The sequence below is a fragment of the Rattus norvegicus genome, chromosome 8 (assembly GCF_036323735.1).
Source record: "Rattus norvegicus strain BN/NHsdMcwi chromosome 8, GRCr8, whole genome shotgun sequence".
NCBI lineage: Eukaryota > Metazoa > Chordata > Mammalia > Rodentia > Muridae > Rattus > Rattus norvegicus.
This window is the reverse complement of record NC_086026.1, coordinates 57,599,602-57,612,306: the sequence shown is the minus strand read 5'-3', so window position 1 is coordinate 57,612,306 and position 12,705 is coordinate 57,599,602. Positions and strand designations below refer to the sequence as shown.

General features: G+C 44.3%; 1 protein-coding gene across 3 annotated transcripts in view; it reads right to left on the bottom strand.

Moving 5' to 3' along the window:
- Positions 1-12,705, bottom strand: part of Nxpe4 (neurexophilin and PC-esterase domain family member 4) — a 241,431-nt gene that overhangs the window by 28,323 nt on the left and 200,403 nt on the right. The window lies entirely within an intron of this gene.

The window sequence follows — 12,705 nt, the reverse complement described above, 5'->3', positions numbered from 1 at the left end:
AAAAAAAAAAAAAAAAAAAAACAAAAAACCCAAAACCCTGCACTCTGCTCCATTTGACTTTTAAAAAATGACTTGCTGACTGGTTGGATTGTCTGTGTTCTGGATCCTTTCTCCCCTACAACCCCCTCTCTTTTCTTTCATTTTTGACGTGTTTTGCCTGCATGTATGTCAGTGTACCACATGCATGCAGTCCCTGTGCAAGCCAGAAGGGGATGTCGGAACTGAGAATGGAGGTAAAGGTGATTGGGAGCTGCTGTGTGGGTGCTGGAATCAGACCTGTATCTTCTGGAAGAGCAGCCAGTGCTCTTAGACACCGAGCCGCCTCCCCAGAACCTATTCAATCTTTAATTGTTTTGAAAATTTCATTCGTGAGTTTGATATTTACATTATTTCCACCTCTTTTTTTCCCCTTCCCATTCCTCCCATGTCTCATGGTTCCCTCTCCTACACAAGATCTCTTATTTAATTATTGTTTTTCACACACACACACACACACACACACACACACACACACACACACTCATATATACTCGCACATACCTATATACTCACACACACAAGACACACATTCTTACACACATACCTACACACACTCTCTCAGACAGGTACACACATTCTCACACATACTCTTACACAGACATATACATACATACACACACATACATACACTCACTTGCACACACATACACACTCACATACTCACTCCTCTCTCTCTCTCAGATATGTATACATCATACACACACTCTCACAGAGACGCACACTCACATCTATACCCACACACCTACACACTCACTTGCACACACACACCCACTTGCACACACACACCCACTTGCACACACACACCCACTCACATACTCACTCCTCTCTCTCTCTCTCTCTCACACACACACACACACACACACACACACACACACTAACTCCCCCAACCCCACACACATGCCCACTCTACAGCTTGAGACACCATGAGTCTTGCAGAAGAAAGAAGTTAATTGGGGGCTGGCTTACAGTTTCAGAGGTTTGGTCCATTGTTATCATGGTGGGAAGCATGGTGATACGCACATACTAGAGCAGTAGCTGAGAGCTTTATATCCTGACCCACAGGCAGAGAGAGAGAGAGAGAGAGAGAGAGAGAGAGAGAGAGAGAGAGAGAGAGAGAGAGAGCGCACTCAAAGCTCATTCCTGGTAACACACTTTCTCCAAGGCCATAAATACTCTAGCAAGGCCAAACCTATATGAATCTATGAAACCATTTGTCTATGAGAACCACACCTAGTGTTCTGCACTGTTTTACTGGTTGGACACATGAGTTTGTAAGACTCACAGATTGACACACTGGCTGGATTTATAACTTTCAAATGTGTAAATTGTTTGGAGAAAGATTTTTAAAATGTAAAATCTCTCTCATTCTTGATTTAACAATTTAGGATTAGAGATAAGAATGATTCCTAAGTAAATCCTATAAACATATTTACTGGGCCAAACCCCCAGGAAGCACTGTCCTGGAGGTGAGAGTGTCTACATATGACACTTTTATTTTACAAGAAAATTCAACCGTTTTCTTTTACCGGCAATAAGAAAGCTGGAAGTACTCTTCTTGGGGCTCTCTGTGTCCCTCACAAGGCAGCTTTAAAGAGATTTTTAAAGTCTTTGCTGTTCATAGTCCAATTCCATGCCCTGTTGTTGGCTGCACTCTTGTTCGTTCTTTTTACCCGCTTCTGGAAAGTTCTGGACCCCAGCGTTCCTAACAAGGAATAGTGTGTGCATTTGTGAATTGGAGAGGCAATTTCTGTAAGTCTCGAAGGCTGTGCTCCAGAGAGCGGAAGGAAGGAGATGAGCATCCTCCACAGAGCAAAGGCTACAAAGGTCAAGCCAGGCTTGGTGAAGGTGGCACCGGTGTGGGTATTCGCAGAGGCAGCTTTTGAAGCTGGACAGAAGCCCTGCACTGGCCCTCGGTATAGGAAAACCTTCCTTTACTCCTTATCCTAGGCATTTTCAGACTGAGGTGCCTGCCTCTGACCCAGATAAAGACACAGTCCACACTGGTCACCAGCTTGGTGAGATGTACCAGAGTTGAAATACTTGTTCTGCTGTAGAATGGCCCCACCAAATCCATGGATCTGCTTCCAGCCCTACAGCCAACCACGGTACTGTGCCATCCACATCATTACAAGGATGATACAGCAAGGTAGTAAGAGAGAGAGAGAGAGGTCGCTCACGTCGACACAACCTTGATCGCACCGTCTAATTTATCATTAGCTGTTTGGGTTGGTATCTTATTGTGTCTAGTTTATAAAACAAACTTTAGTATGGGTCTGAATGCATGCCTAGGAAAACAAATAGTAGATGTTCTCTAACTTACACTGGGCCTAAGTCTCGACAAACCCACTGTAGACTGATAGTGTCAGGAGTCATTCATATACTCTTTACAGTTAACTTACCAAGGGGCCAACCTTAGCAGCACAGTGCTCTGCAGAGCATTGGCTCTGTTTCACCCTTTCCTTTTTCTCCTAAACAAGGGCAAATGCTTGTGTGTGTGTATGTTTATAAGTGCTATGTCCATGTCTGTGGATATGAAATTCCAGAGACATGAAATTCCCCTGGGTCTGGAGTCATAGGAGTTACATTGTAAAATACCCAAGGTAGGTGCTGGGATTCAAACTCTGGCCCTCTGTAAGAGCATACATGCCTGAACCCCTAAGCACGTCTCCATCCCTTTCCCCCTTTCTTGTTTGTTTTTTTGTTTGAGATGGGGGAGTCTCCCTGTGTAGCCCTGGTTGGCCTGGAACTTACATTATAGAGGAGGCTGACCTTGAACACACAGAGATCAACCTGCCTGTGCTTTCCAAGTACTGGGTCTCTCTCTCTCTTTTTTTTTTCTTTTTTCTTTTTTTCGGAGCTGGGGACCGAACCCAGGGCCTTGCGCTTGCTAGGCAAGTGCTCTACTACTGAGCTAAATCCCCAACCCCACTGGGTCTCTTTTTAAGCATCCATTTTATTTATTATCCCCCGTCTGTGTGTGCATGCAGGTGCATGTGTGCTGTGGCAAGTGTATGGTGATCAGAGGACAACTTTCCGGAGCTTGTCCATGCCCTTGGGATGTAGGTTTCACAGATCGAACTCACATCACCAGGGTTGTTCAGCAAATGCTTTTACCCTCAGAGCTATCTTACTGGTCTAGTTTCCCTTGTGGTTATAGTAATGACTGTGAGTGTGTGGACTCACAAGAGAGTATTGTCCTGCATGTGGCCCAGGAAATAATGGTTTACCCTGGCTGTGTATTGCTTCTCATTGTCAAAACAAACAAACAAACAAACAAACAAACAAACAGACAACCCAAAACACCCTAATACTAGGAGAATGAATCATGAATCAGGAGCTACCTGTATATAATGGAGTAGGTACTTTCCATGGTTTCAGGCACCCACTAGATATCTGAGCCCACTGCCCCCCACCTACGCTCAATAGAATCACAATACTTTGTGACATGTTGCAACTGTCCCAGGTTTCACAGATGGGATTACAGCTGGGTATGATAGTAAATGCATGTAACCCTAACACTGGGGAGACTGAGTAGCAGAGGATTCCATGAGTTCAAGACTGGTATGGGCTTCATACTGAGACCTCGGCTTGATCTCCCCCACCAAAGCCATTTACTCTCGCCCCCTACTTTGAAATAACAATAAACTGATAACCACTAAATATTACTATGTGGCCTTTTAGATAGCAAAGGCATGTGCTTCTGTGCTCAAAAGTAAGATAGCTTGAAAATTCCTTTTCAATGTAATTTTGTAATCCTACTGATTTTAATTCATACTCCTTAGAACACTGTGTGGAGGGGTGGAATCCACAGGCCATGGATTGGTCCATGTATCAAATCAACAAAACATTCAAGACCTCTTCTTTGTATCCACCAGAATATCGTTCTGCTTAACGTATAAGATTCCCATTTACAAGTCAATCCCCGTCACAGCCAGAATCAATCTTTCTCATTTAAATCTTGTTCTCAGACCAACACAGAGCAGACCATAAGGGCTGTCTTCACTGTGGACTATTCTACAGAATGGGTCAGCTTCAAGAACGCATGCTTTCCTTTCCTTTTAAATTGTGTTTAAGTATATGAGTGCTTGCCTACATATGCACGCGTATGCCATATGTGTACCTGGTGCCCGCAGAGAACAGTGGAGAGGGTTGGCTCCTCTGGGACTGGAGTTACAGTTAGTCGTAAGCAGCTATGTGTGTGTGGAAACTGAACCAGGGTCCTCTGTAAGAATAGCAAGTGCTTTTTACCTGGGAGTCATCTCTCCAGCCCCTACAGGCATATCCTTTAAGGCTTAATATTCTTCAAAATCTATTCTATTTCCCCTTCCCAGGGAGATCCATGTGTCCCACCTGGATCTTAGCATCTTTGTCTCTTAGCCTCGAGGGTCTGTGGATTGTAGAATGCTCATTCCTTATCCTCTTATAGGGAATACGTATCATGTTTGTCCTTCTGAATCTGAGTTACCCCACTCAGGATGATTTTTTTTTTTAGTTTCATCCATTTGCCTGTAAATTTCTTGATGCCATTTTTTTAAACATCTGAGTAACACCCCATTGTGCAAATGGACCACATTTTCTTTATCCATTCTTCTGTTGAGGGACATCTAGGTTGTTTCTAGTTTCTGGCCAGCTGCTATGAGCACAGTTGAGCAAGTGACCTCGTGGTACGATGGAGCATCCTTGGGGTGTACATACCCTGGAGTGCTACAGCTGGGTCTTGAGATAGATTCCCAATTTCCCGAGAAACCGCCATATTGATTTCCATAGTTGGTGCACGAGTCTGCGCTCCCACTAACAATGGAGGAGTGTTTCCCTTGCTCCATATCTTTGCTGGCATAAGCTACCACTTGGGCTTTTGATCTCAGCCATTCTGACAGGTAAAGGTGGAATCTCAAAGTTGTTTCGATTCATATTTCCCTGGTGGCTAAGGGTGATGAACATGTCTTCAAATGGTGTTTTAGACATTTGAGGTTCCCGAAGGGCAGTGGTGATAGGAACGGGAGGGATCAGGTGGGAGGGGAGGGGGATAGAGGCAGAGAGTACTGGGAGAGACAACTGTGATGGGGGAGCATTTGGAGGATGATATAGAAAACTAGTATAGTGGAATTTTCCTGGAACCTACAAGGTGGACTGTCCACCTTCCATAACTAGGCACGGCTCCCAGCAATGGGGCTGAGGTTAACCCAGCCACAAAACCTTTGACCTATATTCTGCCCACCCCCCTGCAAGATGTGCTGGGGTAATAGTGGCACAGAATTTGTGGGGGTGGCCAACAAATGACTGGTCCAACTTGAGGCCCATACCGTGAGCGAGAGCCCAATGCCTGACACAACCTGGATGGCCAGGAACCAGAGGCTGGACAGTCCAGAGACCCACAAAAGAATCAAACAAGACTGGCAAAAAAAAAAAAGGTAAATGAAATGACCCCTAATGATATTCTGCTACACTCATGGACTTACCAATTGAACTTTTTTTTTTTTTCCGGAGCTGGGGACTGAACCCAGGGCCTTGCGCTTCCTAGGCAAGCGCTCTACCACTGAGTTAAATTCCCACACCCCCTTCCCCCCCCCCCCCCCGGAGCTGGGGACCGAACCCAGGGCCTTGCACTTCCTAGGCAAGTTACCAATTGAACTTAATCCAAGTCATCAGAGAGGCTTCATCCCGCAACAGATGGGAGCAGATGCAGAGACCACAGCCAAACACTAGGTGGAGCTAGAGAACCCTGCAGAAGAGGAGGAGGAAGGACTGTAGGAACAGAAGGCACCAAGAGACCAAGACCCCACAGAATCAATTAAGCAGAACTCTAAGGGCTCAGAGAGACTGAAATGACAATCATGGAGCCCGTATGAGTCTGAGCTAGGGTCCTTTGCATATATGTTATGGAGGTGTAGCTTGGTCTTCTTGTGGGAATTTTAATAGCAAGGGCGGGGACTATCTCTGGAATTCTATTCTTGGAATCCTTTTCCTCCAACTGGATTGCCTCATCCAACCTTGAAGTGAGGATCTGTGACTAGTTTTATTGTAATTTTTAATGCTGTGATATTCCCGGAAGGTCTCCCCCCCCCCTCTCTCTCTCTCTAATGAGTGGATCTTGGGGGAGAGAGAGAGGTGAGTGAGGAGCTAAGTGGAGGGATGGGAAACCACTGTCAGGATGTAGTGTATGAGAGAATTTTAAAAATTAATTAATTAAAAATAAAAACTTTACACCCCCCCCCCCAGGGATCCTGTCTTCCTAACACATTTTGTTTCATTTGAAACGAATCCCAGAGGGCTACAGATAGCTGTCCCAAGCACCACTGATCCTACAGTAATGTGAACCTTCGGCATAAGCTGGTAGTTTTGTCTGACCTCTCAGAAACCAAGGTTATAACAGACTATGTAATTTGAAACCCTGAGCAGTAAGGACAGCAGCGGTGGCGGCTGGGAATGCAGCTGACTCAGGGCTGAAGGGAGTGGAAACAGTGAAATGACTGGCGCAGTGGGTAAGAATAATCAGGGTACTTCTTGCGCATATTCGCCACGGCTTATGCTTAATAACACGTTGCGGATCAGGTAATCTGAGGCGAGAGATACTCTCAGAGTTCTCGACACAGCCCTCCAGGATGCATTTACAAATCAGAAGATTGTTACACCAATAAAGGTTACTCGAAATCTTCCAAGTCATGCGTCCCCATTGGGAGCCCTCTCATTGGAACTCAACTTTTAAAGGAATCCTTAAAGGCTAAGTGGGGCTCATTGAGAATATGGGAACGTTTGAGACTTACTTTACCCATAAAGATACTGTACCTACCTATAGCCTCTTCTGAGGCATCTTCTCTGAGCTTGCAGGAGAGCCCATGATTGCGGTAGACTCCAGAAAGCCTCCGGCTGTGGTGAGGCCTCAGGGAGGGAAGGGGCCAGACCCTCCCACAACCCTTTGACCTATGCTAGGGGTTGGAGGCAGGGCAGCAAAATTGTGATTCTCAAGCACTTAAAAATACCCTCTATGATTGGGGAAGCAGAGCAGGAAAGAGCTGCTTCCTTTTAAATGAGCCTCAGGATGTGGTTGGTGCATGAAAGAGTTTTAAAATTTAATTAATTAATTGAAAATAAAAGCTTTATTCTCTTCCCAAGGATTCTGTCTTGCTAACACTTTTTGTTTCATTTGAAATGAGCCCTGAGGGGCTACAGACAGCTGGCAGGACTGACAGGAAACCAGGCTAGGGAGAGGCAGGAAACTGGCTTGAGTTGAGACAGATCAAAATGTCCTAATGCTGAAGTTTGGGGGGAGGTGATATTATGTTTACCCAAAAAGATCTTTCTACCTGCAAATGTCCATAAGAAAATAGATGCAAAACATGTGCTTGGAGACACATTGGAGTGTCAGGCATGACTACTCCAAGGTATGGTTCAGGAATAGGTTTTTTTTTTTATTGTAGATACAAGGGAGTTTACTGCCAGGGGCCTCTGTAAGAGTCCAGAGCAGGGAAAGAAAGTAGTAGACTGACCATGGCTGTGAGGGAGAGCGAGAAAGAGAGGAAGAGGGAAAGGGAAGGGGAGGGGGAGGGGGAGGAAGGAGGGAGAGAGGGAGGGGAGGATGGAGGAGGAGGAAGGGGAGGAAGAGGGGGAAGGGAAGGAGGGGATGAGGGAGAGTGAGGGTGAGGGGGAGGGGGAGGGGGAGGAGAAGACAAAGAGAGGACCAAGAGAGAAGAGAGCAGGCCAAGAGGAATGCCTAGCAAAAATGGGAGGGTTCTATAGGGATGAGAAACTGGGGGAAAAGAAGCCTGTGAACAGGGCAAGTTTAGGGTAGAGTGCAAGGTGACAAGAGCTGAGAAGACAGCTTGGGGGACCAGCAAGCACTTTGGTATCATGTTAAAAAGGCAGCACAGTGATGAGGAAGACCCGCTTGGGCCCAACTGCTACTACGACAAAACAAGTCCTTCTTGGACAACATCTCTTGTGATGATAATAGAGAAAGGAGACCAACTTGGGCTGAAGAAAGAAGGTTAAATGCTGAAACTTTTGGAATCCCACTTCGTCCAAATCGGGGCCGTGGGGGTTACCGAGGCAGAGGAGGCCTTGGCTTCCGTGGTGGCAGAGGACGTGGTAGTGGCCGAGGAGGAACCTTCACTGCCCCTCGAGGGTTTCGTGCTGGATTCAGAGGCGCTCATGGGGGTAGGGAGTTTGCAGATTTTGAATATAGGAAAGACAACAAAGTTGCTGCATGGTCTACAAACAAGTCTCTGAACATAGGTGACTCCTAGCTCTTCATGGTCCTGGAAAGTGGTTCAGTCTTTGTGAAGAATGAAGAAGTGAAGTTGCTGTCTGTCTGTCACCAGCACTGGGTTTTGTCTGTTTTCTGCTTCACGTCAAAGCTATACTGCAGTTGCTTTGGGACAGGAAGGCTCGTCTTAAAACACAAGCATAAGTGTGTGTGGACTAGCAGGTTATGATTCCTTGCTTAGAGTTGAATTAAAGCCAGCTAAATGGAATTGCTAAGTATTTTTTCTTCAATGAAAGGATTTTTCTTATCACTAATTAATTGTATTTGGCAATTACTTTGAGTTGCCTGCAGATAGGCAGTGATACTGTGTTTTGAGCCACAGAAGGTTTTGTGCGTGTGTGTGCGTGTGTGTGTGTATGTGTGTGTGTGTGTGTGTGTGTGCTTGTGTGTACGTGTGTACGTGTGTGTCCTATAATATGAGGTAGCTTATTTCGACACTTAATTAGGGTGCTGGATGGTAGAGAATTTGGTCAGTCAACTATGTACACACAGGTAAATACTGTTTCTTGGGCAAAGGTAACTTTTTTATATAGTTGTAAAATTCCATTATATTCCATTGCCAAGGAAACATTAAGAACTTTGTATAGCTGTATAAAAAGCAACTAATTTTTTAAAGAATAAACATTTTAAAGTCAGCAAACATACGTGTCCTTGCAGAAGTCAGTGTGCTGAGGAGCAGGGATACGGGTGGGTCTTTTTCCCCTTGCTTTCCAGGCTTAAGGTTTTGATTTCCTTTGTAATGTTTGGAACACAAATGAAGATTTGATAACTTTATTCCATTATCTAAAAAGCATAAATTATTCGTGCATAGTGTATGGACTTCATTTTGTAGCAAATCACAGGATTTGTTCAAATAACAGATATTTTAAGTGTGTGAATGTAAACAATCATAGATCAGAATGTACCTTGCTGTATTTTCAAACAAGTAACCTTCTCCTTTTAAGACATTAAGACTCGTTGATCTATCAGTTGACCCGCTCCTCCTGCTATGCCTGGAATTCTGTTGTGGTAATGCTGACTCCTGTTTTCCATCAAAAAGATGGAGTTTTCAGAATCATCTGGCACCTGTAAAACATCACTAACACAGTGTGTGGACCTGCGGCCTACTGAAGACTCTGTACACGTTTGTTGCTAACTGTAAATTACTAATAAATCTTTTTTGATATTTAAGCTATAGTTGTAAAAGATCTGGCCACTTTGTGTTTTTAATAAAGGCCATGGAATAAAGGGATCCAAAGAGTTCATTATTTTTAACTAAAAAAAAAAAAAAAAAAAAAAAAAAAAAAAAAAAAAAAAAAAAAAGGCAGCACAGATGTTTGTCCTGAGTTTCTTTTGGAGGGACCAGAGGCTTGTGTGAAGACTGCTGTAGATGGCCAGAAAAGCAAACCTGTGTTTAGGAGTGAAAACATATCTGTTTTGGAGCAGCGCACTGGGAATCTCAAGAGTGAGGACCTCAATGGGGAAGGTTGGTGGCTGTTTCTTAGTGGGTTCAGCTCTGAGATAATAATGAGAGAGAAGTGTTCACTGGGAAACTCGTAACCAGTTCTACTGATTATGGTAATTAAGCTGTATGGTGAGTCATGCGATCATGCCTCATGCATTTGCATTGTTGATCTGTCCCATGCTTTCCCTTACGTTTGAGATAGGAGTTGGGGGATAATGGGAGGGGGTAAGGCGTCACCATTGATGGCACGTCTCAGACACCAATCTTCTGATCCCTGGTCACTTCCTGGACACTGTGCTGAGGTCCTCCAGCAGTGCAGACCGTACACACCCATTTGATAGGAGTTAGGGAACTTCACAAGCTTGAGTTTTCTATGGTTGGCCATGATGTTTTAGAACCCAGGAGAATGTCTGAAGAGGAAATGTCCCTTCCCCTCCTGATTTGGAGAAGTAAGACAAGGAGGGGAAACTTACTAAATTGTGAGGACTCTGACCTAATCAATAGGCCAATCCTTTGGTGGATTAATAAAATAGACAATAGAATTACTGAGAGACAGGAGAGGGAACCAATCAGAGGGAGGTCCATCACTATGATTAGCAGTGTCTTGCCCTGACCCCTTCTTCTATTCCCCTCTCTTCCTTATCTCTTGCGAGGTAAGTAACCTCATCCACACATACTCCTGTTTCTGTGTTCATCTGTCTCATTATAGGCCCAATTGCATGGAGCCAAGTGGTTGTAGATAGAACTGGATGAAACCATGAGTTAAAATAAAGTGGAATTCCCTTACATTGTTCTTACCATGAATTTGGTCATATTAATGAGAAAAAGGAAAGATTGCGGTTGATTTTTCACTGCCAACTTGACTGCATTTAGAATCACTATGGAAGTAGTGTTCCAGAAAGGTTAAACTGAAGAGTGAGGATTTTCTCTAAATGTGAGGGGCTCCATGTCACAGGCTGGGGCCCTGGGCTAAGTAAGGAGAGAAACGTGAGCAGAGTGAGCATTCATTGCTCCTGCTTCCTGACTGTCAGAGCGACACGGCCAGCTGCTTTGTGCTCCTGCCGCCATGTTTTCCACATCGTGATGGACTGTTCCTTCTAAACTATGAGCCAAGGAAACCTCTCCTTCCACAATTGGCTTTTTGTCAGACATTTTGTCACAGCAACACAGTAAGCAGCTTTAGAAAATGAATTGGTGGGGTTGGGGATTTAGCTCAGTGGTAGAGCGCTTGACTAACAAGTGCAAGGCCCTGGATTCGGTCTTCAGCTCCTGACCAAAAAAAAAAAAAAAAGAATTAGTGCAAACTTCATACTCTATATAACAAGTTCTGAGGAAAAAATATTACCAAATTTAGTATTTTAAATGTCAAAACCTCAAGATATACTAGGAATAGAAAAGAATGTCATTAACTGGCTTAAGTGAGTTAGGAGAGCCTGTTTTAAATGTCATCCTCCTGGCCTGATATAGCTGTCTCCTGAGAGGCTCTGCCAGAGCATGACAAATACAGAGGTGAATGCTCACAGCCAACCACTGAACTAAGAACGGGGGCCCCAGTGGAGGAGTTAGAGAAAGGATTGAAGGAGCTGAAGGGGCTTGCAACCCCCCATAAGAACAACAATACCGGGGTTGGGGATTTAACTCAGTGGTAGAGCGCTTGCCTAGGAAGCACAAGGCCCTGGGTTCGTCCCCAGCTCCGAAAAAAAAGAAAAAAAAAAAAAAGATCAACAATACCAACCAACCAGAGCTCCCAGGGACTAAACCATAGAGTACACATGGACAGACTCATGGCTCCAGCTGCACATGTAGCAGAGGATGGCCTTGTTGGGTATCAATGGAGGAGAAGCCCTTGGTCCTGCCAAAGCTGGACCCACTAGTGTAGGGGAATGTCAGGGCAGGGAGGTAGGAAGGGGTGGGTGGGGAAACACCCTCATAGAAGCAGGGGAGGGGAGATTCGATAGGGGGTTTAGGAACAGAAAACCCAGAAAGAGGATAACATTTGAAATGTAAATAAAAAAATACTCGATTAAAAAGATAAATAAATGTTGTCCTTCTGGATAAGAAGACTGAACCCGTCCTACTAGGACAAAATCATCAATGTTGCTTTGGTTTCTTTTATCCAATATCTTACTCAGAATTTCATCAAGCAATGAAATAAAAGGGAAACTAAGGGGAGAAGAGAAACACAACTGTTTTGCTTCATAGACATCATTGTTTGCATTAAAAAAAACTAAAAAAAACCCAAAAAACAAAAAAGCAAAAGCAAAAGCAAACAAACGAACAAACAAAAACCCCAAACAACCAAACAGAGCAAAACCAGAAACTACCAGAGCTATTTAATCTCAACAAGACTACAGGGGTCAAAGTTAGTATGAAGTTTTACTTACTTTACCAATTGTCAGTTTAAAGTTGAAATTAAAAGCACAGAATGATTCAAAGTAGCAGTAAAAGCATGAAATAGTAGCGCAAAAACCAATAAAACACACGGGCCCTGTATACTACACATTACTGCACAAACCCTGGCTAAAGATGTAACAGGAGACATAAGTAATTGTGGCATGCTCATGCGTGGGGTGGTTGGATGTTACTATAACACCAGTTCTGCCCAGATAACCTACAGACTCAATAAAATACAATTTGAAATCCAGCAGGGTGCTTAGTCACAGAAATAAATATCCTGAATCTTTGGCTCATGTAGAAAGGCAAAGGAAGAAGAAAGCCCGGTTGAGATGAAAGAACAACGCTATCGGACTGCGTGAAGGTCCCTGGTCACAGCGTGTCAAGATGAAAGATCTTTACCAAGCCAGACAAAGTGACTTTGTCTCCCAGACAAAGTGAGGACAATGGAAACCCAGGATCTGCAGTAAGCCACTAGCCTGATCCCCTGGGTAGCTGTCTGAGCTGAGTCTGAGCATAGCCCTGTCACACCATTGCTGAGGGACCTCCAAAGCACTTCATCCTG